The sequence below is a fragment of the Protopterus annectens genome, chromosome 14.part0 (assembly GCF_019279795.1).
Source record: "Protopterus annectens isolate FY-2018-M chromosome 14.part0, PAN1.0, whole genome shotgun sequence".
Classification (NCBI taxonomy): domain Eukaryota; kingdom Metazoa; phylum Chordata; order Ceratodontiformes; family Protopteridae; genus Protopterus; species Protopterus annectens.
This window is the reverse complement of record NC_056748.1, coordinates 585,538,322-585,564,516: the sequence shown is the minus strand read 5'-3', so window position 1 is coordinate 585,564,516 and position 26,195 is coordinate 585,538,322. Positions and strand designations below refer to the sequence as shown.

Genomic DNA, 26,195 nt, shown 5'->3' with positions numbered 1-26,195 from the left:
ATTTAAAAATTGTCCCTGATTTTGGGCCCTTACCTACCCCATCCCCACCACCACCATTATTTTTGGCTTTGTCCAGAATTCTTTAACTGGCAGATTGAAAGGTATGCTCAGGAAAGAAGGGTAGAAGTAATCTTAAATATCATCTGTATTGATAATAATTCAAAACTGATTTAAAATAGATATACTTCTTCAAAAAGAACGGAGGTAGCTATATAATTAACTGTCAGAATAAATGCTGTATAGATTCAAAGGCTTCATTAAACAGAGGAGGGGCTGAATTAGGGAAAAATCTAACTGGGAAAAGCCACAGCACTCAAGTGTACAGGTGTTCTTCCATCAACATCTCTCTCTCTCTCTCTCTATGTTCACAAGAAATAAGACAGAGAGGGAGAGACAGAAAATAAAGAAAGAATGAAGAGCAGAATATTAGCATAATAGCAACTTTTACTATCAAATTCATCTATAGAAAATCAAACATGCTAAGTGCCTTGATGTTATTTTAAGTAGCAAAACTAACCCAAGAGTAACAGAAATAGACCGTGTTTCCCTTCATTTGTTGAAAGATTAGTAAAACTAAGTACACATTTTTAAGCTACATAAATACAATCTTAGTTAATCCCACTTTAGTGATTTTAGCAATAAAGCCCAGACTGTGACTCCCATTTGGACAAACTACCGACTTGGATACTGCAGGATCTGTCAAGGAGAGGTGAGATTGCATGGCTAATGCCAGTTTACCTATCTCAGGGTAGGAACATGACTTGGTCTGCTGCAACACTTACTCAAAGACAGCTATGACTGCAATGGGAAAGACCTCATTATGTGCTCATTAGCAGATCTCTAAATACATTTCTAAAACTAGCACTCTCATACTGACAACAGTAGTGTTTTCTCTGGCAGTCTATACTCACACACAAGTAGTAAAACCCCTCAATGCCATGTCTTCATTGAACTTACTTGTACCATGACTACTTCCATAGGAGTGAACAGGTAACTATAATTTTTTGATATATAAAATATACATACCCATACATGTATGTATATGTATATATATATGTGTGTGTGTGTGTGTGTGTGTGTGTGTGTAAATATATATATATATATCTGTGTGTGTGTGTGTGTGTGTGTGTGTGTGTGTGTGTATACACACACACACACACACACACACACACACACACACACACACACACACACACACACTAAAAACCCCCAATGCCATGTCTTCACTGAACTTACCTGCACCATGTCTGCTTCTGTAGGAGTGAATGGCTGACTATCATTTTTTGTTACATAAAATATGCATACTCACACATGTATACAAGCACACACACACATACAAACACACAAAGACACACACACACACACACACACACACACACACACACACACACACACACACACACACACACACACTAAAAACTCCATCTCCTTATCCTCACTGAACGTACCTGTACCATGTTTGCTTCCATAGGAGTGAATGGGTGACTGATGTTTTTTGATGAAGTTCACTTGTTCCTCCATCAATGGACATTTATATGGCTGAGTGGTTTTCTAAATTGCTTGGCAGCATAAATCAGGAGCCACTGGTATTTTTGTGGAAGAACACATGTCTAATTAGCATTGGCCACGCCTCCAGATTACCATATTAGCATGCATGTCTACCAATGAGACCACCTTCCATCTTGAGGCTCCTACTAGTAGGAAACCTCAGTGGTGGCATAGTCTAAGAATCAGAAAGACTTACCATGAGTGGGAAAGCAACCACTCACAATAAGCTTTCTGAATCTCAGGGGTTATTTATTATGCACTATACTCAAAATACTGGCTTGGCAATGTCATGCTAGGCAATGTTTGTACACCATAAGACTTCTGATCTGTTTAGATATTAAGAATTGCTTTACTGGGTGAGTCACAAGACATTACAAAATATTTGTGGCAAATTTGTGAAGAACAGTTGGCCATCATTTTTTGTGTGTTATGCTCATTGTTATGCATTGTATATAAATGTTTCTGTAGAAATTCACCTCTAGAAGGCATTTACTAGTTCTGATGGTGACAGAGGTCTCAGATGCTCCTGTTTTTCAAACAAATGCATAACTGTTGCTCATAATTTCGCTGCATTGCTCATAAACAATGTGATTTGTGGAAAGTTCAGGTAATAAAGGAGTGAATAAATCATGCCACTCATTACATATATATTCTTCTTATCCTTGCAAGCTAATACAAATATTCATATCATATCAATTTTCTGTGTAAATAATATTAATATATTAAAAGTGCTCTTCATTTGAAGTCATTGGTCCTCATTACTGATGGTTTTGTCATTCACTCTAATAAAGAGATTCAGATATATGGGTGATGACAGTGTCCTGAAAGCAAAGGTACTACACATATTTTTAGAGCGTTTCCCTGCTGAATTACATTTCTGTACTTTAAGATTTTTTTGGTTATTTAAAAACTTATATTAATTTCAAGAAGATTATCTAACCCATGAGCATTCATCAACATTACATATGCATGTTGCTGCACCTAAAATCATTCTTGCAGATTCCAGAACTCTTCTCTTAATCAGAGCATCTATAAATAAAAATGCATCATCTGTATCACTTAAAATAAAATCAGTGCTTGCAAGATAAGTGAATACAACAGATGGAATACTATCACTTTTTACTTGGTATTTGAGAATTTCTGTTTGTATTTCTATAGCTTAATAGGAAAATCAGGATCCAGCAGAATTTATAGCATATATAATTTATTTATTAGCACATTGTGGATTTTTTGAGAAATGAGCATGGAAAACAGCATACACATTATGCAGGTTGCATTGAAATGAACACGGTGATCTGCATTTGTTAAGTGATAAAGGTAAATCTATTTCAAAGTATAAGAGGACAGGAAGAGAGGGTTTAGGTGTGTGTGCATTTGTATAGATAGATACCTTTGTGTGTGTTTGTGCGTGTGTGCAAGTGAGAAACAGAGACAGAGCACAGCAATCTGAGAAAGACTGGCAGATGTGGTTTCAGATGCACAGGCTGCGTTGGTTTTCACTTTCAACATTGCTGCATCCTTGAAATAAACTAAAACCTACTTATTTTGTGTCTGCTAACAGAAGGCAGGATTTTCATTTGAAATATTAAAAAAAAATAGAATTCAGCTTTATCCATTTTCATCTGTGTAAAATGTTTGAAGGACCAGCAGCACAAAGTTTTTTACTCTGATCCCGCTGTTACATTTATTAAACAGTATTCCTCCTGGAAGGTACTAGCACGTGCTGTGTTTGTGTCAATAGACATAATACTGCTGTTTCAGCAGTGTACTCTTTGTCCTTGCTGTTAATTCTGAGTGTGATAATGCCTTGTTTATGCTTGGCTGAGACTGTTTTGCTGCCTCTGCTTCATATCTCTCTTCATTTGGTAGCCGACTGCCTTACGTGTCTGGTACACTTAGTGTGTTACCTCTACTTACATCACAGCCCAATCTGTGGATATTTTGTTTCTAAGTTTTCTCAGCCTTTCCACTTCTTATCATTAGGTAGGTTAGTCCGATTTGAAGTCCTATATCAGAAGAGATACATGGGTAAGCTCCAGAATGGCCTTACAGTACATTCTGTAATCCTGACTACTGAAGCATTACACAGCTCTAAGTATTTCTGTCTGCATGATAAACGTGTTATACAACAGGTATTACACAGTAAATTGCAAAGACAGATTCTATATGTTTAGAAGTACAAACATTTAATTTTTAAATATAAATCTCTCAAATTTGATTAAGGATTATAAATTATTTACACCAAGAAACAGCTGGTTTGCAATATTTTCTGCAATGTGCATTATATAAATCTGAGATACATTTACAGCTTAGCAAATGCAGATCACACTGTTAATTGTAATACAACCTGCTTAATGTGTATGCCTTTCTCCATGTTCGTCTCTCAAAAGGGACCACAGTATCCTAAAAAGTTTAATAAGAATGAGTTAGGCATTTACTGTTCATAACAGTCTAACTTTTATCAGGATTGTGGTAATCCAATTGCAGGTTAATAAGTAAAAGCAGCTGATTAAAATGTATATTGCAATGACATATAAAATATATAGTTGAAGCAACAGGTGCCTAATAAAGTATAGAGTCACTACCTATGAGCACCAGGATAGAGATTTTTATAATTAAAAAAATGGAAGAAAAGGAATAGTTTCCATGTTTTTGCTCTGAAGACCGTGAACAGACAGAATGCTAGAGATGCTCTGTAGGTGGGAGTATGGGGTCGCTTAAGATGTGTATGCAAAGAGCTGGAGGAAGAGGAGGATGAAGGGGTAGCAATAAAGGATAAGGTGGTGTAGGGGGCAGTCCAAATGAAAAGAAGATTTAGTAAATTTAGTGGCTAGAAAGATGGAGTAGCGTGTAGAATATCTGAAAGAATGCTGACAGTAGCAAGAAGTTATATAGGGAATAAATAATGTAATTCTTTATTTGTTCGTTCATTTCATAGGTTTATAGGAGGTTACTAGGCTACTGACCCTAGAGCCTTTATAAGCCTAGCTATATTAATCCCAAGTAACCCCATTTGTTCTTTTTGGGTAGTTTGCAGAACACATTTATGAACACAGCAGGTCTGTGGTCAATACCAGCTACCCCTATACATGACGGACATGGGTGCCACCCCAGGAACAAATTTGTGGTCTCCCATCCAGTTATCCAGGCTGTGTTTAAATAGGGTCAGTGAGGAGTTCTGTTTCATTTGAATAGGAAGTCTAGTCCAGGGAAGCTGCAGTTTCTCGGAGACATATCTGTCTCTCCAGCATGTTCTGTTAATGTTACAAGCTAGGCTGACATCCCTTGAGTGAGCGACTCTTGTGCCATTTGACTTGTAGATGTGCAGCATTTCCATTAGGGCAGCGTCTGAGTTTGCCCAGGTTGGCTAGGCATAAGTCACCTCTCAGCAGCCTGTAAGATACAGAGTAAAGTGATAGGGCTTTCAGCCTGTCCACGTAGGTCATGGTTTGGAGTCCCTGTATTTTCTTAGTGAGAAACCTCTGAACTCTCTCCATTTGCTGCAGGTGTCTTGTGAGATACTTTCAAAAGGATGCATTATACTCTATTAGTGGCCTAATGGGGGTCATGTACAGTGAAGTTATAACATCCCTTGACCTGGACGCCATGCCCTTGCTTATGAGGTGCACTATGGAGAAGGCTTTCCTTACCACTGTGAAAACTTGGTGGTTGAAGCTCAGATTGCTATCAATCTGTGTTCCCAAGTCTCGCACCACTAGGTTGGAACACAGGGGTGGGGGGATGCTGTCAATTTTGTAATCTGTAGGGAATTCCATTTTGCCAAAGGGAATAATAATGCATTTTTTGCATTTAGTTTTAGGCCATGACTTTGGCATCAGTCATTTGTTTGTGTTAGCCCTTCTTGTAATATGTTTACATCATTGGGGGACTCCTTGATTGCTCCCACTTTGCAATCCTCAGAGAACTTGGTGAGCCAGAGGCCATCTGCTTTGGCCTGGACTTCTGAGAAACAGATGGCAAACAGTAAAGGGCCTAGCACAGACCCCTGTAGTACTGCACTGGTGACGGGTCTACTGATGGAGATGCAGTCACCAGTTTTGGCAGTGTGTATTCTGTCAGTGATCCAACTGGCTATCCATCTACTAATGTAAGGGTTAATCCTTAACTGGGATAGTTTCTCATTGATGCCAGACTGGAGAATTGTATCAAAAGCCATGGCAAGGTTGAGATAGGCTGTGTGCACTCTCTTACCTTAGTCCATGGTTTTGGTGACATTCTCAAATAAGTCTAATAGGTTTTATAAGCATGATCTACCCTTAACCAAGCCATCTGGGTTGGGACCAGCATTTGAAGGTCACCTATGTCCTTGTTGATAAGGTCCTCTTGTTGATAAGGTCCATGACAATTCCTTCCATGGCCTTGCAGATGAGGCTGGTTAGACTTATGGGTCTCTAGCTCCCAGGGTCAGTGATGGCCCCCCTTTGTGAGGGGTATTATTGTTCCCCATTCTGCAGGAACATAGCCAGTTCTCAAGCTATGATTAAAGAGAATGCCAATTGGGTCTACTAGGTCATGTTTTAGATTGTTTACTAAACAACCTGGCATATTATCTGGTCCCATTGCGGCCATGTTTTTGACCTTGGTGAGTGCAGAGATGACCTGTTCTCTAGAGACACTAGGCAAAGGGCTTGTGTCAGGTATGCTTTGGGATATGGTAGGTGGGATGGGGGGGTGACGTTTGCACTGAATCTGTCAGCTAGCAGGTTGGTGATATCTTCCAATGTAGTATGAGTGATCCCATCTGCAACCAGTTTGGCACATAGCTGGGCATTCCCTTTCCTTTTAGACTTTGGATGTAGTTGAAGAATGCCTTATGAATATCCTTGACTAGGGATGTGATTTTCATTTCGTAATTTGCTTTAGTAGACTTTACAAATTTCTGATTTTCTTCTTTAGGCTTAGGAGGGTTATTTGAAGCTTTTTATACCATCACTTAGTAGGCTGTATACCTAATCCAGCAAGAATGCTCTCAGTTATGACTCAGGTGCAGCACAAAAGTACAATGAAAATAATATGCAATACATATATAATACAAAAGTTTAGAAAGCAATACATACACAGTATAACCAGACTGTGTAGTGCTGGCCCCATAAGGAGTAGGCAGCTCTAAGCTAGACAGAAATTCTAATGTAAAAGCAATCTGGACTGTAGGCAAGAGTGCACTTAGTCAAGCCATATCTATAACTATTTCACACATGACAATTTCAGTTTTTAAGTTCTGTTACAGATGTAAGGAAGGTGTGATGTCTGGCAGTTGTTCTAAAGAGCTTGCTTTATGCATTGTGGTGTGTTGGTGCCAATTAGTTGTGAAAAGAATACAGATAAAAACACTCATAAGGAGTAGTAATATATGCTTTCATATAAGGTCTTTTCCAGTTGCATGAATTAGTAAATTACATTGCTCAGTAACATTATGCTGTAATAGAAAAGGTTGAGCAGAGCTTGTCAGCTGCATCGCAGTATTGCAGTTTGTTACAAACGAAGTAATTTAGGGAGCTTCAGCATGACACATTAGTAGCAGAACTTTACAGAGGCATGCAGACAAAACAACTTCGGGTTAGCTACTTACAGTTACAGAAGGCAGCAAAGCTTTCCTATCATGAATCAAATTACAAGTGGACAAGGATACAGTTTGTTGATGCCATTTTTCTGAGTTGCAATTCATCAAATATTGATTCTTGTTAATTATTGCCAGTGCTATACAGCAGCAGCAATGATTCACTTTTTTTTTCTGCACGGCTATGTGACCATGAATTGGGAAGTAAAGGGTATGTGGGGGGTGAGACCTTTCACAAGGGGGTATAGATGGGCTCATACCCTTGTAAAAAATGTTTTTGTTTTGTTTATCTGGAAAAGGCTGCAACCAGTTATGTTTGCCTGGAAGTTATTAATTGATTCATAATGTAATCAGGCTGTGGTGTACACAATATAAGACAAAAAAATAGAGCCATTAATAATGCTAATTGTGGTGGCTGAGTAACCCCCTTTCCATGGCAATATTAATATCTGAGTAGTTCAGCTGTAGATATGCAGGACTGCATCTTTCTTTCTGAATTTGAACTAAAGTCAGAGAATATCTTGCTCTGTAACATTTTGGAATGAAATGAACCAATAGTAGTGGAAACACCCAAGAGTGATAGGCTGAGAAGGACAGTCTTCTACTGACAGTAAGTCAGAGGAAAGTTCTGTAGTGGGTTTGAAGTTAGTTCTGATGCCAGCAGTTTTTAGCCAGTGCAGATGTGGAGCACTTTGTTTAATTAATGTATGGCAACATTTGGATATCACAGCATTAAAAAAGATGGTTGGAGCTAATGTGGTATGCATCAAACCTGTTTCAAAATACATTATTTTCAGCTTTTAAAAATCAGCTCTGTTTAATTAGTTAGGATATTTCCATGAAATACTAAGAGTGGGATTAAAATGAGTATACTGTAGGTAGCCAGAGTGAGTATATCTAAAGAGTGGCTCACCAAATCTTTTTCTTTGACTCCTTTAGTCACCAAACAAGGACTGTGTGTGAAAAACACAGAAAATAATGAGCCGAACTGGAGAAAGCGTTCCTATAACAAACCACTTTATTCACAATCCTCGAAATCAACAGTCTTTAAGCGTGCAAAATAACCATACACTTTTCGTCGCCTTAGATTATTGCAACTTCCTCAGAAGACAAATTACTGATGCTAATGAACCATTTAAATAGCAAATTCTGTAGGCAATTAAGGACTGGTTAATTAATTATAGAATACTGAGTATTAACCAGTTCCCGTCACTAGTTGTGGGTTACTTTTAAACAAATTCATTTCATACAGGTCTAATGCAAACCATTAAAAAATGATATTTAAAAACTTTGAAAGCATAAATATCTACATACATATTATTACATACATAATATATAATATACATAATATTAATCTTAATCTTTGCGTCCAGCTACCAAGGGGAAATAATTTCAAACAATTACAGTAGAAATAACTCATAAGGGCAAATGAAACCAAGTAAAAAGAGTATTGGTTCCTTTAAAATCCGTTAAATACTGTTCTTAAATTAATTCAACTGACTATGCCCATTATCAGTGATATTAACTTAAATAAGCCTATATAGAGCAACTACATAACGCGGAATACAAGTTATAAAAAAAAATAAATAAATAAATTGTAAAAAATATAATAAAGTAAAATATAATAAAATAAAATAAAATATACACCAGTAAATACCACGAGGTTAATATTAACAATATATGAATATACACAAATAGTAGATTAATAAGTAAACAATAATATATTAAAAATAATATATTAAAATTTTTGTTAATAATTTATTAATAATATTATATAATAAAATGTGTATTAATGTATTAATATATATATATATATATATATATATATAAATTGATCAATTAGTTAAAAAACATTTTTATTTAATAAAATATTTAAAATATTGTATTCAAGGAAATAAATATGTGTGTGTGAAAAACCCATAATATCCCAAAACAAAGTGAGGCCACCTGTACCACTCTAACTATAACTATCTAACCATCACTGAGAATTAGCCACACATTTTCAGAAATAGTACCTTCAGTAAAAGATGGATATGGACAGGATGAATCAGTAACTCTTTCACCAGTCTGATTTACATGCTCCTAAATAAAATGCAACAATCTAGATTCAGGTTTGTTGTCATTTCTGAAGCAGAAGAGATTATTTGTTAAGAAAAACCCTTTGATACATTAAAGCCTACACTAATTATACACTGTTCTGAGTGAAGATACAACACAAGCATAATTCAGACCTTCTTTTTCCTAATTTTAGTTTTTCTACTGATTTTCTTGCAGCCTTAAATATTGAGCAGGATTCATGAAGGTTACCATAAAGTGTATAATAAATGTACACTTAGTGTAATCTTTCTGAGTGACTAGAAAGCACAAAAAATGTGATAGGGATGTTCTTCAGTACAGACTGTGTACACTTAGTGTACATGTTAATGAATCTGTCTTAAGATTTTGTTACAAGTTGAGAGATTTACTTTCCAAGTTAATGACAATGTAGTGGGATTCCAGAGTTCATAGGGTCCTAATCCTCCACAGGCCAAAAAACTGCAATTATCAGTAATATATCATTATATTCATACCTTATAAAGTAAGACTGCTGCAAAGTTTTAAAGTGCAGTGCTCAGCTGTTTTCCTTGGGGACAGTAATCACTAATCTAGCTCATTGCAGCCCTGGTCCGAGGCCTATAAACATGAGACTGATGTAGAGCAATGTACATTTCCACCTCTCGTATCGGTTTACTGTGATATTTTTCAAAATCATCATACTATGTGCATTCAAAATCTAAATGATACTCTGCTATCATACACCATGTCAGCTGTGCGTGAAGCAGAAAGCAAACTTCTGCCATGTTCACTAAACTTCACAAATAGGTGGGGTGAAACTGAACTAACAGTGAATCTCATTAAAACTGAAATAGTCCTGTGTGCTGTTAAAATGCTTGACAACATCAGAGTATCACTCATTAAGGCTTTTACTCATTCAGTGTTGTATTATTTTTCCTCTTTTTAAATGCCTTGGTATTTATCTTGCCAAGCAAATGGGTAACTTTCTACTTATTAAGTATGCAGTGCAGAAGGTGCATAAGATGCTCCTGCACAGAGCTGCCACATTCCTGAAGCCAGCCTGTAAATTGTCAGGACTATGCTTCTCCCCTTACATTACAGTGGGGTTATTCTCATTTCAGTGTTCTTGAGTATATCCGGAAACAATGTAACTATCCATCATACAATGACCATGCTGGCTGTGTGAGAGCACAGCTCACCTGCAACTATGCAGTGCATGAAGCTCTAAACTGGTCAAACCTGCAGAACTGTATTTTCTGTTTATGGCATTTTGTCTCTCTCAATCTGTTGCCTAAGTCACCAGGTACTGTTTTATTTTTATTTATTAAACATGGGAGTGTAACATTAAACAGCTTGTGCAGGGAGAATGGCCATGACGCTAAGGTTACAGAATGTTCAGAACATTTGGGATACTTTGACTTTATTTGCATTATACTACCAACTTTAAGTACACTCACTCAGAATTAGTTTTCAGACTGCGTATACTTTAACCTCATCTTTACATCTGTGTTGAAATATCTTGAAATGTTAAAGGTCATTTCAGTATTTTGAAACATCTCTCTTATAAACCCACTGTTAGATCCAGCACAGCATTTCCTAATGCTGTCATTGCTAGAAAATGTGAGTTTTTTATTTGAGTTTTACATTACTGCAAAGTTTTTTGCATGACCTAATGAAATTGATGATGTCTTTCTCCCTGTGACAGTTTCATTCCAAGTCTGCAAATTTTTTCAGTTTAGAGAAGAGATGGCTCCCATAAACTGGATAAAAAAAAAAAATATATATATATATATATATATATATATATATATATATATATATATATATATATATGTGTATGTCAAGAAAATGGTTATAGCTAGTACTTGCGTTTAACTATCAACATTGACACTATTTCAGAATTGCAAATGTTGCTACAGTCCTGTGGCTTCCCACTTTGGATAAGACCTTACACTGAGATCGCCCCTGTCTAAGCTAGTAGTTGATAGATGTTAAAGAGCAACTAGCATTTCTCAAAAAAATTGGGGTGACCTTATTAATGTTTCAGGAAACCTCCAATAACTGATAAGCTTGTTAATGGCAGAACATTTTTTAACATGTTCCTCCTCATTAAAAAGTTAAACTCATCAAAACATGACCCTTTATTTACTGCTCATACATCTCTGGTCCTGCTATATTTAACTAAGGGGTGGGATGCATAGAGGCTAAACTGCTTTCTAATTGGATTGAGGGGTGCACATTTGATGAATTTGGTTTTCAATCAGTGGGACCCTGTTTGTAAGTCCAGAAGCATTTCTACCTTGCGACAAAATATCAAGAACATTTAAAATGTTTATTATTATTATTATTACCATTCTTGTTATTATTAATGTTGTATTCCTATTGTTATAAAATGGCTTAGTCCCTTTCTAACAAAACATCTTTTAAGTTTTTCCATCTCTTTCTTTTACACTTATTTGTTGTTTTGTATCATGAGAGTGTCCTCTCCAAACCTGTCATTAGCATTACGTAAATACTGCACCTACTTTGTGTAAAATGTTTCAACATATCACAGTTAGGTTCTTATGTAAGATAAAATAACAAATGGTAAACTACGGGAGGAGGAAAGAATTAAAACTGACAATGAGTATTTTACCAAAAGACTCCATCCGTTAAGGTGAGAAAAGAAGCCACTGTACAGATTGTCAAAAAAAGTCCCTAGTTAAGAATACACTAAGGGAGGAAGGAGCACATGGGCATAATACCGAAGGAAAAAAGTGGAACCTGAACAGAATTATATGCTTTTCTATGCTGTATCAAAGCACATAGATAGTCAGAAAAGTAGGATTCAAAAGGGAAAGCAAGTAAGCCCTCCCCTGACAAAGAGAGAGGGAAGCAGCCAATACCCAATGGAGGAATGGATTACTTGAAGGGAAAAAGGCTGCACCTGTCTTTATGTAGGAGGCCATGGTTCTACCTCACATCAGAATACTGAGGAAAATATGATGTGACTGACCACAAAAAAAAAGTCATGTGAGTTTCAAGAAAACTCAGTGGGAAGAAGATACCCTAAGTAAAGCTAGACAGAACACAGACCGACTAGTTAGGAAACAAATGGCAAACCAAAACAGAAGAGAGAGACTCATTACATACCCCTACTTTCAGCTAAGAAATGACCTACTAATTAGAGTAATCAAAAGAGGGAACACATATTGAGCCAATCATTAGTTCCAAAACATTTTAGAACACTTGTAATGAAATTAGAACACAGACACATTCTAAATGGTCATATGGTTATGGATAAAACACAGGGTAGAGTCCTGGCCAGATTTTACTGTCCTTGGATTTTGAAGGCCATACAGAAATTTTGCACAGCCTACCCATTGTGCGAAAGGACAGCTCACAAGAATTCTCCGATACCTTTGCCCATTGTAAAATTCCTTTTTGAATATATAGTAATAGACACAGTGCATTCATTAGTAAGATCAAGTAGTTGCCATCAGTATATCCTGCTCATTATTAATATGCGACAACATTTCCTGACGCAGTACCCCTGTGAAGAGTTAATGCTTTGTTCATAATGAATTAGTCAATGTCTTTTGTGCTGAAAGAATTTCCCAAGGAATCCCATTTATGTCCAAAACAATGCATGAACTTTGCCAGTGCTTTTGAAATGAAACAGCTGAGGACATCTTCATACCATCCTCCAACAGATGCTCCAGCTGAACCCTTAAAGTCTATGTTATAAATAGCTACAGAATTACATGAAAAAAACCTGACCAACTTCTGCCACATCTTCTTTCTGTAGAACTGCTTTTATTGGCTATATCTTTTCTTTCCTGTAAGACAAGTACCCAGTCACACTATTTGAATAGCTATATGGCAGGCTACCATGAGGATTAATATATATATATAGCACAGAAAAGAAGGATTATAGGAAACATTCCGTTTAAAAGAGTAATAGGATATTTATGGGTCTGCAGGGTAGGTTAAGAAGTGTAATGGCTGTAGTAAGAAAACATTTAGAGAGGACACAGCAAGCACAGCAAAGAATATGTAACATAAGGTAGGTGCATTAGTACACAATGATGAAAATAATTTTCTTTTAAAGTGGCAAAGTCCTTCTGAAGTGATTAAAAAACTAAGTGAAGTGAATTATAAGGTAGGGTACCCAGAAAATGTGGAAATCATTGGCTGCCAGTAGTTAAAAGGTCATTGAGCTGTTGGGGGGGGGGGATGCAGGGCAGTGGGAAAAATTACCTTGCCTAGTAGAATAATAGGAAAGGTTTAGTCAGGACTGGTGGCCAGTCAAAAAAAAAAAAAAAAAGATTAAAAATCTTAAATAAAAGCTGAGACGAAATGGTGATCATAATGCTCTGAGTCATTTATAGTCTACACCCACTAAAACCATAGCAGGAAATTGGGGAGTGGGTAGAAGGCAAGGGTGGAGTCTTTAGGCAGAAATGCAAGGAACTGGCTGAGAAGAGGGAATCAATGAAAATGTATTTGGAAAGTCAGGAAACCCTGAAAGAATGCATGACAAATGTTCTGCAGAGACAGCATTTGGTCAACTGATGCCCTAGGTAAAAGGGCTCCATGGCACCCCCTCCCACACCACACCACCTGGTGCCCCCATCCTGCTCTACCTACACCATCTGGATGACTTGTTTTTCTTTTTCTCACATTTTGTCTTACTCTTCAGTTTTTCTTTCCTTTATTCATTCAGCACATTTTAAAGAAACCATTTCTTTACTTCAAAAAAAAGAAACAAACAAATACTGGAAAAGTGCCCCTGCTAGAGTGGCACCCTAGGCGGCCGCCTAGTTGGTCTATGCCTAAGACTGGCTATGCTTTCTGGACTACTTAAACTGTCCTTTGGATAGACAACCAACAGGAGACACACTGGGGGTATTACAAGCATATAGCTCAAGAATACTTCATCATTTTCTCAGTGTTATGCTACAGCATGTGGGGTAGCATCTGCAGTTTTCATGTACCTCAGGGGAGAGAGCAAACACTATGTGGAATTTCTGTGAAATAGTCCATTTTGCTGAGGATCTGGGGGCCATAGACTGCACTGACATTGAAATAAAGAGCCCGCCTAGTGAGCTGAGAAGATAGTATGTGAACCGTAAAAGGATATCACTTCATTAATTGCCAGGTGGTCTGTAATACACAATGTATCAATTACCATGTGTCTGCAGGCCACCCTGGGAGTTACCATGACTTCCATTCATGGCACATCTTTGACCTTTACCAGCATTTTGTGAGGGGTGATTTCCCCAGGGTTATCTTAATAGTGATGCTGGTCATGCCCTGGAGCCATGGCTGATGTTGTCCATCTGAAATTTAGAGATCATGGCAGACAATGCCTATAGCTGTGTCCTGTCACAAACACGGCTTATTGTGTTTGGGCTGCTGAAGGCACACTTTTGCTGCCAGGTGCACAGTAGTATGAACTGGCATGTGATGACCCCTCTCTGGGCCAGTAATCAAAGAGCCTGAATCCTTACCACTGACACTGGAGAGGGACATTCACTTGGAATACAAATGGATACACACTGTATTTCCAGATGCAGTTCTCTGCACCAAGTACAAATTCCCTTAAGAGCGCACAAGGAATGCAGTCAGGCCCGGGTCTGGATTTCTTTTTATCTGTCTCCCTCCAGGGCTCCAATAAGGCTCCCCATAGCAGAGCTACAGAGTTACGTCCTTAGCTGAGTGTCCAAACCAAGTTCTCCAGCACTTCTCTGTGAAACCAGTGCTTCATGTCCCTGTTACAAGTAGCTGTCACGCACACACATCTGGAAAAAGGCTGGCATGGATTTACCTGCTGTGGCCCTTCTGTGCAGAGTATAAGGTAGTTATCATTGCTACCAGACACTCCACAATCAGCTACTCTAAGGCCCTTAACAAAGTTTGTCCAATTATACTATGTAATATTAATACTAATTCAAATGGTAGTAGTTGGCCAAGACAGCTAGGCCTTCAGGAGTGACCTATACAGTGTCACCAAAAAAATATAAGCACTCTCAAAAGTTAAATACTTTCTAAAAGGACAAGCCACAATAAAAGTTTTAAATATATTTAATAATAAGTAATAAGAAAATATGAAAATATTGAATATATATATTTAAAGTAAACCACAGAATTCAAATCACAAGTAATATTGAAAATAACATTGACTGACAGACTCATACAAATAAAGAAAAACAATATCTAAACTAAGATTCACTGTATTTTCCTGACTTAATCTAGGAGAATTACTATTCTCTACTTACTTCATAGAGCAAGGCAGATGATGTGGTGATTGGTACTTATTGTTTTCAAGCCCAAGACAGAATGCTCAATATTACTTTGTAATATCTGAAATTTCCAAGATGGCTGGCAGAATGCCTTCATCTGGTCACCTGACTTTAGGTTCTCGCACTAGTCCCCTTTGAAGCTTGAGACAGGATGTTAGCATAGATGTGATAAGACACATATCTAAAGTTTTGCTAATGTTTATGACAGTGCTTGGGGCTCCCCCTCTTTTTACTGAGCTAATGAACAAAGGCTTCTTCCAGACATGCTGTCTCCAGTCCTTTTCAGAGCTGTGAGATAAGCACTTTCATTGCGCAACGGGTGGTCCAATTAACAGTATTTTTCTTAAAGTAAGAAGTAAGCTAGCTATTTAACTCCTTCTCTTCCAATGTCCTTTGCTAACATATATAAATACAGTCTCACATGTATATTGCTTCTCTGTCCAGCAGGACCCACTGTTGATACATTTTTGACACTAGCAACTTTACAAATCAGTTTGATATTCAAATGCCATACAGTTCTAATACATTTATAGCATAAGCATTTTTGCAAATCAGTTTAATATTCAAATGCCATACAGTTCTAATACTTTTGTACCACAAGCATCTTGTATAAATCAGTTTGATATTCAAATGACATGTCATTCTTTACAGAACTCTATCTGGCTATGCTGGTACTAGCCCATATCATCACATGGTATATGTGCAAAAAATATTTTCAGTGTGTACAATGTTGCACAATATGATAATTAGGAAGCAGTTATAGCAAAGAGGCCTATTGCAGGATGAGCATGTTACAATACAATAGGCAGTGTTGGTGATTCAGATGAGGGTCAATGGAGGACCCAGCAGCAGGGGATTAACCTGCTGTATGGAAGTGGGTGCAGTACACTTGCAGCACTGGCAAAGTAGCAGCAGCTGGCACACAGCTTCAGACCATAGCACAGCATATACACAACAACTAGGGGGTCCTTTATTCACAACAGTAAAAGTGATGAATACAAACTCAATTTCAGACATAGGCAACCCAAGTAGCACAGTTATCATCATATGCACAAGTGGGTGAGGAAGCAGAAGTGTTCAATGTTGTCCACAGGGAAATATCTGAATGTTATATAAATTGAAAATGTAGTACTGCAGTGCATGTAAGATGTGAAGCTGCAAGGAAATATTAACAAATGTTTGGTGAAGGCCATTTGTACTGGGTGTTTTGGTGTAACTGTGTGTGTGTGTGTGTGTGTGTGTGTGTGTGTGTGTGTGTGTGTGTGTGTGTGTGTGTGTGTGTGTGTGTGTGTGTGTGTGTGTGTGTGTGTGTGTGTGTGTGTGTGTGTGTGTGTGTGTGTGTGTGTGTGCTTGCTCACTGTGACATAGCCTCAGCATTAGCTGCAGCACTGTGCCTCAATGTAATGAACAGGCTAACAGCATGCATGAAAGGTGAGTGACCATCCCATGTGTGGCCCCATTCAGTAAGCTATCCCTCCCAGAAGGCTTATGGGTAGTGCTACAGCCCTGTATAGATGTGGGTGTCCTGTGCATGACCATGTACCATAATCAGACATGCTACAACCCCTTGGATGCCCTCACCTGGCCATTGGGATATCCACAACTGATATTGCTTTGAAAGTTCTGCCACTTCATGATACTGACCTTAGTCATCCACAGGCATGATGCTTGTGACTATGGGAAGTATTGCCAGCTATTCCAGGAGAAGTAGGGCAGTGGAAGTGTAACATATGGTATCACAGCTAGCTGGAATTTTGTAAAGAATTATATGTCATTTGTATATCATGATTTTTACAGATGCTTGTGTTGAAAATGTATTTGCAAAGCTGTTTCTGTTAAAAATGTACAAACAGTATGCCCTGTTGGACAGAAAAATAAATATACATGTATTATTGTAAATGTTTAAATGTATATGTTTTAACAGAAGATGCTGGAAGAGAAGTGGTTAATCTCAATCCCCCTGACTTTGGAAAATAGTAAGAAATTATATTACTGGGCCTAGACCATAAAGATATTATCTTACAATTCTCAATGCAGCCAGAGACAAAAAGTCTGTATTAGGAAGCTTCCTGCATTGTCATTGGGGTTGAACTAATTGTTACTCTGGAAGGGTGGAGGTTTGAAGTTTTTTGACTTCCAGGAACTGCAGCAGATCTTAGCAAGGCTGTGTGTGTGTGTGTGTGTGTGTGTGTGTGTGTGTGTGTGTGTGTGTGTGTGTGTGTGTGTGTGTGTGTATTACTGACACATAGGTACTAAATTGTGGCAGTTCCTAGCAATGGGTGGTTGCGTGGGAACCAGAAGTCTGATGACCAGATGTCTGTGATGTCATTCTGTAATCCTTCACTAAAAATAATGTTTAATACTAGGTGAGACTGAAGTCTCAGAGCACTCTCTTTTTGTAATGTGACAAAGAAGGATCTATCGCCTACTTCATCTTGCCTTGCTCAGATTATGCCTTGCTGTGGTCAACAATGTATTATATGGTGTAAGGTATAAGGGTGGTTTTCACAGTCCCAAAGTTTGTAGCTTCATAGTAGTTACTTGCAAAAAGCCCTACTACATGTATATTTTATTTCAGTAATACCAGGTATTCACATTGAATAAGACAATGCACATGCATTTTAAAGAAAATGCATCCTTGCAACAAATACGTAAATGATGTGAAGTTAATACTAAAGTAAATGTACAAAAGTACAAAGACATGCATCTGGAGTGTTTCTCCCTTGGCCTCTGCTAAAAATTGGCTTGTTCCAAGTCGGACTTTTCCGGTAAGCAAATATTAAATAAATAAACAAATGTTAAATAAATAAATAAGTGAATGAATAAAATGTGAATTACTGCATGGAAACATAAGTACTCATACTTACGTTATTATGAACAAGCAGGTTTAAAGCATTTGAGGCAAGTATCACAGTGCGCAGCTTTTATTATTAACCTATAAAAATATAAAGGGGTTTCACGTATTTTATATAGGGGTATCCTTATCTGGACACCCTGTTGGAATCGTTAAAGAAAGGAAAGGTGAAGATAGGAAAGTTTGAAAAACGTGTGACATAAGAGGGAAATACAAAAGAAATACATCAAGGGAGAATGTGCTTGAGGAGGTGGGACAGAAGGGGTACTATATTTTTTGGTGAAGAACAGACTCCTTATTTTTCAAAAATGTTTTAATGTAAGGGTAGTTTGGGTAGGAAGTATGTTGGAGGCAGAGAGGATAAGGAAAGAAGGGAGAGAGAGAAATAGTTCAGACCAGGAGGGTTCCCAGTCCACAGGACCTCAAATGTTTCCACTGTCTGATGGTCTTTGAGTGGTGGACCCTGATGTTGATCAGACAGGGGCCTCTGGGGGTGTGGTTGTCAGTGCTGACTGGGGCAGGTAGTCTTCAACCTGCTGAAAGATATCCTGGACTGGTTAAAGGAATCTATCCACTACCTGCTCCATCACATCCTCAACCAAGTCCAAAAGCCCATGGTCAGTGAGGCTTGCCAGGCTGCCATGTGCCAGGGTACCCTCGGGACTGTTGCCACCTTCCTGACACTGTGAGACTGTTCCTGGATGGGCAGAAGGTAAACATTCCCTGAACTGAGAGTAATGTGGTTGGGCTGCTTCTAAGGATTCTGGACCTGCAAAAAAGTGAACAGAAATATGAGAGAAAGAAAATAAAAAAGGACAAAGAAATGTATAATTAAAATAAGAAAAAGAGAGAAAAGGAGACAAACAAGAAATGGAAAAAAGAAAAAACATTTTTTTTTTTATTTTTATTAAAACTTTATTCAAATAAAAGAATATTTTGGAAAATGCTTTTAGAAACATAGAGACAGTCAGTATAGCCCTATAAAGTGGTGGTGATTTTTATATTTGCACTCTATGGAAAGTAATGAGATATGCTGGTTTAACATATGAAATGATAATATATTTGTAAATTCTGCCTGATATGGATTTTGCTGCAGTTCTGTACCAAAAGAAGTTTATTCCTTCTGTTATCTTTATGTCTACATTAATCTTGCAGTTATAGTAACAAAATCAGTTAAAACAGAAGACAACATTTATTACTTAGCATTTCTTTTTTTTAAATAGAAATAGTTTTTCTTCTTATACTTATGAGCACCCTCCGTGAACGTCACCAGTCTTCTGTTCTGCTTGGCTGAATTGTATTAAATTTCCTCATCAGCTGCATATAGAACACACAACAGCATAGTTGTTTTATCTGTCTCAGATCTTTGTTCTTTAATATTTCTGACATGTTTACTTGTACTATTCAGTGAGGCATTGAGGTTATTTTTGCCCTGATTTATTATGTGTGCATTTCTTTAAATGTTTATTTTCATTTTTGAAATATGTTTTTGCTTATTAAGTATGGAAAAAAAGGACAGATTGTCATGCAGTCAATACACCTAATCCATCTCTGGTAATATTTCTTCTTTAATGTAAGTTGAAATAGTAGGAGTGCATCTTCCTTCCAGTTACAATTTCATATCTATGCAGAACTTATCTGTCTGGGGGATTGGTGTTTTTTACAATCTTTGCATATATTTTCAGTGTAGGTTCTACTTTTCACTCTGCTTTGCATACTTAAGTTAAAGTTTTAGGTAATCTTTTTCTTCTTTTGGCTTTTCCCGATTAGGGGTCACCACAGTGGATCACCTGTCCGCTCATGATTGGCAGTGGAGTTCTATGGAGTCGAGTTGCCAGCCATGTGAATTTTCTTTTAGCAACACAGTTTTCCCTAGCCCTCAAAGGCAGAAGCTGTACACACTTAAAAACATAACATCCGAAAGGAAGTTTTAACATCCTTCTAGATCAGCGTCACTAAAGCAGTGTTTTCACATTTCCATTCCATAGAGAATAAAATTCACATATGAAATCATTACTTTTTAAGTTGCTTATATCTATTTATGCTTCTGTTATTTACTTTTGTTATTTTATATGAATAATAAACCTGATGATCATGCATGAAACTTTTCTTTAGCAAGCTTTTTTCTGTATTGCATCAGTGTAAATCATTTCCATTGATGTAACTTTTCTGCTGTACTACATAAAGGTATGTCATTTTGCATGTCATTATGAATTTATATTAAGTATTGTGTGATTTGACATGATAAGGCGTATCATAGTATGTAGGACAGCCATGGATTACACTTCATGAATATATGCAGACCTGGTGATATCTGACTCCATTTTCATTTTTCTAATTGTAGGATTTTTTGAGAATTATAAGGGTTGTTCACATGTACCTGCAGATTGCTGTACAGTACTGCAGACTCCTCTTCTGCACAAGTGTGTCACAGCTAAGTACACAAGATGTGGTTATGTGGATTGCTGACTTGCATGATCATGTATTACTGGATTCATAGAGGTAAATATAAATAAGCCTAATTTGCAAACAAGATGCATAAATGAGCAATTCATGTAATAAGTTGAAGATCACCATATTCACTTGCAATCATTCAAGACAGGCAGGAAATACTTTAAGAAATCATGAACTTATTCAAGCAAAAAAACAATAATAACACCATTAAAAATTAGTTGATAGCAGTTCATATTGATTTTAGATAAAGTTTATTAGGGCTAATGAGTATTTTACAGATCTGATACTGAGATGGAAAATGATTCCTGTATGAAGTGTCATTTTTAAATGGAAATTGCTGCAATGTGAAAGGTGTTTTGGAAATTATTTTTGAAGGCATTTACAGATTATGCTACATGGAGTATTGCATTATAATACAGGGCATATTCACCAGTGTAGTGTAGTGTCATTTATGCTGCTTTAGAAGGTGATTTGTGACCGTCACTCTGAAATGGAAAATGGTAGTATATTTACATGAATGCACTACATATAATTCTCTTAGCAATGGCATAACAAATCAGCATAATATGAAGTACTTGCAGTGGTACTATGAATTTGTTGATGATGCTGTACAGGGAATTAAAACCACAACTTTGTCTTGCTGAATTGTGACTTGAGCTATGCGTATATGAATATAAATTGTTGTGTCACCATGCATGTTTTTATGCTCATATCATGGACTTATTTGTCATGAAGGCAGACAGGGTTTCTGTGATGTGTTGTTTGGCTGATTAGTAGATCAAAGGTTTCAGTATGTGACATTGGCATGTTTTGGTAGGTAGAGTATAGATGCAGCAGGAAGTATCCAGACAGAGGAAAGACAACTCTAGCCATGAGGAGAATTGCATCCTCATGGCAGTATGTAGGACATAAACAAGCCAAGAGGGTAAAAGCATGGAACCAGGTAGTTATGAATATAAGTGCTATTGGTGGAAGGAACCACACAATAATACAGTGCAAGAAGAGGGCGAGTGATATTGTAAGACACGCATGATCCAAGGCAAGACAGAATGCAATTGTTTGTAGCTGTAATGGGGTTGGGTTCCAACAATTTTTCCTTTAGCACATGATGAGGAATGCCTCCTCTCCATTTGTGGGGATGATTATAAAACAGACAACAATGGCACTGGAATAATCACAGGTAGTGTGGACATTGGCTGTTACTGACATCCGTAAAAAAAAACACTCAGGGAGGTTTGTTTCACAACAGTAATATAAATAGATAGATAGATACTATAGAATGATGAAATGCAATAATTAAATGTAATGCATGAGAATTACCATTACTAGGTGAATCCCCCCACTTCAACACATAATGGTATTAATGAACAAAGTGTGCATGTTTCATGTCCTCCACAAGACATTACACAGCATACAGTAGTGTATCCCAGCAACTTAGTAGTAAAGTATTCAGTTAAGGGGTGTCCAACCTTTTCAGCTGCAAGGGCCACATTGAGTCAACAGAAATGGTCTGGGGGCCGCATGTAAAATATATCATTGTAGACAGCAAGTGAGGTGAGGACCAAAAAAAAAAAAAAAAAAAAAAAAAAAAAAAAAAACATTCTGAACTAAAAATTATATTTATGCACTTCAGGCTGTTCATTGACTTGAAAACAGTTATGCATTTAACATAGTGGAAGAATTCTTTGCTGCCACCAAAAACTAAATAAAATGCATGGCTTGGTTAGGATGTCAGCTAAACTAAAGTTTCACACTTGGGAGTCCTGTGATATGCACGGCCCATCTAACCAACAAATGCAGCTAAACAAAACAGGATGCAACTCTTAACTTTAAAGCAGGAAACCTCTGTCCCAGATAACGCATTTGGAAAGAACACAACACTTCATGTGAGAATTACAAAACTGATTGGATTCAAATAGTGGGAAATCATGAAAAGGACAACATGGCTAAACCTTATCCACTGACAGCCAATGTCACCTGTGAGGCAGTGTTGACTTGCATTTCCATGTATGAGAAATATGTCACCACTATGCAGATCTCTGAGGCTTCACAGAAGAACGCTACACCTAGTTATTAAACTTTAAGTTTAAACTAAGTCTCATTTATGCAGATACATGAAGTAGAGAAAAATTAAGTATTGAAAACAAAGATGGTGCTCTGCCTTACTTCGTTCATATCACACAAGGCCCGCTGATGAAAAATAAGACACTGCATTGCCAAAGCCGTCCTGTGTACATGGAGGAGGAAGCAACTTAATTATATATAAAAGTTTCTGCATGAGACAAGATGTTATCCTGTAACACTCTAGCTGAGCTTATAGTGGTAGCATTAAGAAGTAACCGGCCTTTCTATGCACCTAAATCTGGGAAACAACAAGTAGGGATAAAGGACATTACAATCTCACTAAAAATCAAGAATTTTGTTTACAAGGATATGACAACAATGTCTTATCCCTTGGGAACTGCCTAAAATACTAACACATGTAATCTAATTTGATACTCATGCCAATATCACTGTAACTGTAAACAATAAGTAGTGACTTATACAATAAAAGTAAATGTAAAGACTTATTTTTTCTCACAAAAAAAGCACACAAAACATTCATACATTCACAGTTAGAACAAACATATGAGTCTGACAATTTAAAATCCTAAACATGAATGTTGCAGAAGCACAGACTTTTCCCCAAACTTAATCTTCCCATCCTCATCAGAAACAGTTGGATTATAATTAAATAAATGTTTGGCACCAGTAGGATTAACTAAAACTACAACTGATGGGTCAGATTTTAAGTATAAAAGAATTAACAGACTGATGGACTTTATACATCCCATCTGCATTTTTAGGGGCAGCTGGCTGGGTGCCAGGAAAATGGCAGGCAGTAACATATCCTCCAAAGCTGACAGAACTGGAGGAATGGGTGAAGGTTCTTGAAATTTCCTGTTAACAGCTCATTGTATTTCTTGAGGGACTGGAGAAACCTCAGTGTTCTCTTATGGAAAACAATGGCACATTCTGGAAATAGTGTGAGAAACAGAACCCCCCCCCACACACACACACACACAGGGAGATTCAGAAAATGGGCTCCAAGTCTGAATCAGAAATCCGAAGAGAAAATCCATTGCCTGCCCCTTCTTATCCAGATATAGAATCCTGAATCACTTAAGGAGAAGAGAGGCATCCCTCTTTCATTTACCAGAAACCGTCATATAAGGAGAATCAGTAGCCTGAGTCAGATCCCAGTAAACTAATCCTATGGAAATTAGGAGGAGGAGTAGATACATGTTTAGTTTTCTGTTTCTTCTTGACAGGAACAATGATGCCAACAGTGTTATTTAATAGCAGCATCAATTTTCTCAGAGTTGGACACAACATTCTGGCAAAAAAGGGAAGCCATCCCTGTTCCCTCTCCCAGGACCAGGGACTCTCCCTTGCACGCTGAGGGGACCTCAACAGCCACAGTGGACATGGCTAACCCCTGGTCTATCATGGCTGCAGGTGCTATACCAGAGGGACCTGGAGGTAAAAGAGGAGTTGTCTAACGTACAACTAATGGCCACAGCAAAGTCACCCACCTGTGGCTGATGCAATTTGCTAGAATGCTGTGGTGACAAAGCCGGCTTACTTAACCTTTTCTTTTTGTGGCTAGAAGTACCACCAATTATGAGACTGACAGTTTACTCCACATTCATGCAAAAACTGGTGCCTCTCTCCCAGGGAAAACAAGCAACAAGAGCCAGTAAAACTTAACTCTTTAAAACTCACTTTTTTACACATAAAAGAGTAAAAAGCACTTTAAAAAAACCTGACAGCCCCAAACAAGTAAAAAACACAATTACTCCACAGAAAAAAAAATGTAGAAGTTGTTTAAAATAACTGAAACTGACAGGAAAAACAGCGCTCTTGTTTAAAAGTATAGTATGGCCTTATGATAGTCCACTAAAACACAAACTCTTAGCTTTAAAATACGTTTCCTGAACAGGAAAGGAGTTATAAAAAAGATTTCAGAAGCAAAAAAAAAATGACAGTGTTATATCATAGATAACATAGTAATTTATGACAGAAGAGAACTTGTAGACCAGATCTTCAGAGACCTGAATACACAATCAGTATGTAAACAAATGTGGTTTATAAACAGCTGCCTGCTTCATAGGGGCTGTTCACTTCTTATGTTGCTTGAAAGGTACCAACTTATTTCTTTGTCAGATTTTTCTTTAAGACCTAATCACAATCTTCTGCATGGGAAACAGGCAAGCCTAATGCTTATTCATTGCACTGAGATTATAACACTATTGTATTTTACATTATGCACTGCTTTATTATCAGTTAGGAATATATATTTATCTTAAAGTTAACTATAGTATATCTGAAACTCTGTCAGTTACATTCACTATCCTCTCAAACACTAAGCTGATCAGCACTTCTAACCCTGATGAGGAGAGATCTGAAAAGAAAAATATTTTGTCAAGGGTTTTAAAATTATGTTTCCTTAATCTTATTTTTTTGAACAGTGCACTTTATTGCAAAATGGCACACTTTGCAGACCCATTTCAGGTAAAATTTTAAATATTCAGATTCCACATAACCAGGTTGTGATGGCAGTGTTGCTTATCAACAATAAAAAACAAAAAGAGAAATTGGGTAGGCTTAAAATGGCCCACAAGGGCAGCTAGTGTAGTACTTACTTATGAACCTATTATGCAAGTCATTATTGGGTCTTAAAAATAGTTAGCCCCCTTTTGGACCATACTGTTTCAGGAAATAATGGTCCACTTGAAATGTAAATAATGTACTTACTGTGAAATCCGTGTGAGCATTGCTGTGTTTATCTACTGATTCGACTACATCAGATGACTTTCTTCCTTTGCCTGATTATCTTGAAATATTTTTTTCAACATAACTGATTTTTCAGATAGTTTCATCTTAAAAAGTTCTGTGTGACTAGAAATGTAGCAAGAAATGCTTCATCATGCATTAAAAGAGGTTACAGTAACCTGAAAAATGGACTTTGAGTGAAACAAGATAAGTGATAAGTATTTTGAAAAACTGGAATATCTTGTGTAAAGCCAGGCAGGGAACAACCTTAACAAGATTACTTCACAATCACCAAACAATACTTTGACTATCTTGTACAGCAAGTTCCAAGAACAGCAGCCTCGCAATGGATAAAAGGAAGTCAAATCTGGGAATGAATAGCAGCTATGCATATTTAAAAAAAGTCAGAAAAATTATGAAACTACAATGGAGAAATAATGTTTCATTGTTTTTACTTTAACAGCCGTTTTATTATTCCACTTTAACAAGCTTAATTTAAAACATACAATATTCTAACAACTATCCAACAAGTATAAAGACATGAAAAACATACAAAACCAAAAGAAGTTGGAAAGAGAAATAAGGCTGTCAATGTCAGGCTAAAGTC

At 37.2% G+C, this 26,195-nt stretch overlaps 1 long non-coding RNA gene across 1 annotated transcript in view; it reads right to left on the bottom strand.

The window, feature by feature from the left end:
• The window catches only part of LOC122789119, a 729,947-nt gene extending 704,289 nt beyond the window's left edge, over positions 1 to 25,658 (bottom strand). The window contains exon 1 of the long non-coding RNA XR_006362771.1: positions 25,571 to 25,658. This is a non-coding gene — a long non-coding RNA (uncharacterized LOC122789119). The remainder of the gene's footprint in view (positions 1 to 25,570) is intronic.
• Positions 25,659 to 26,195: the final 537 nt, after the last annotated feature.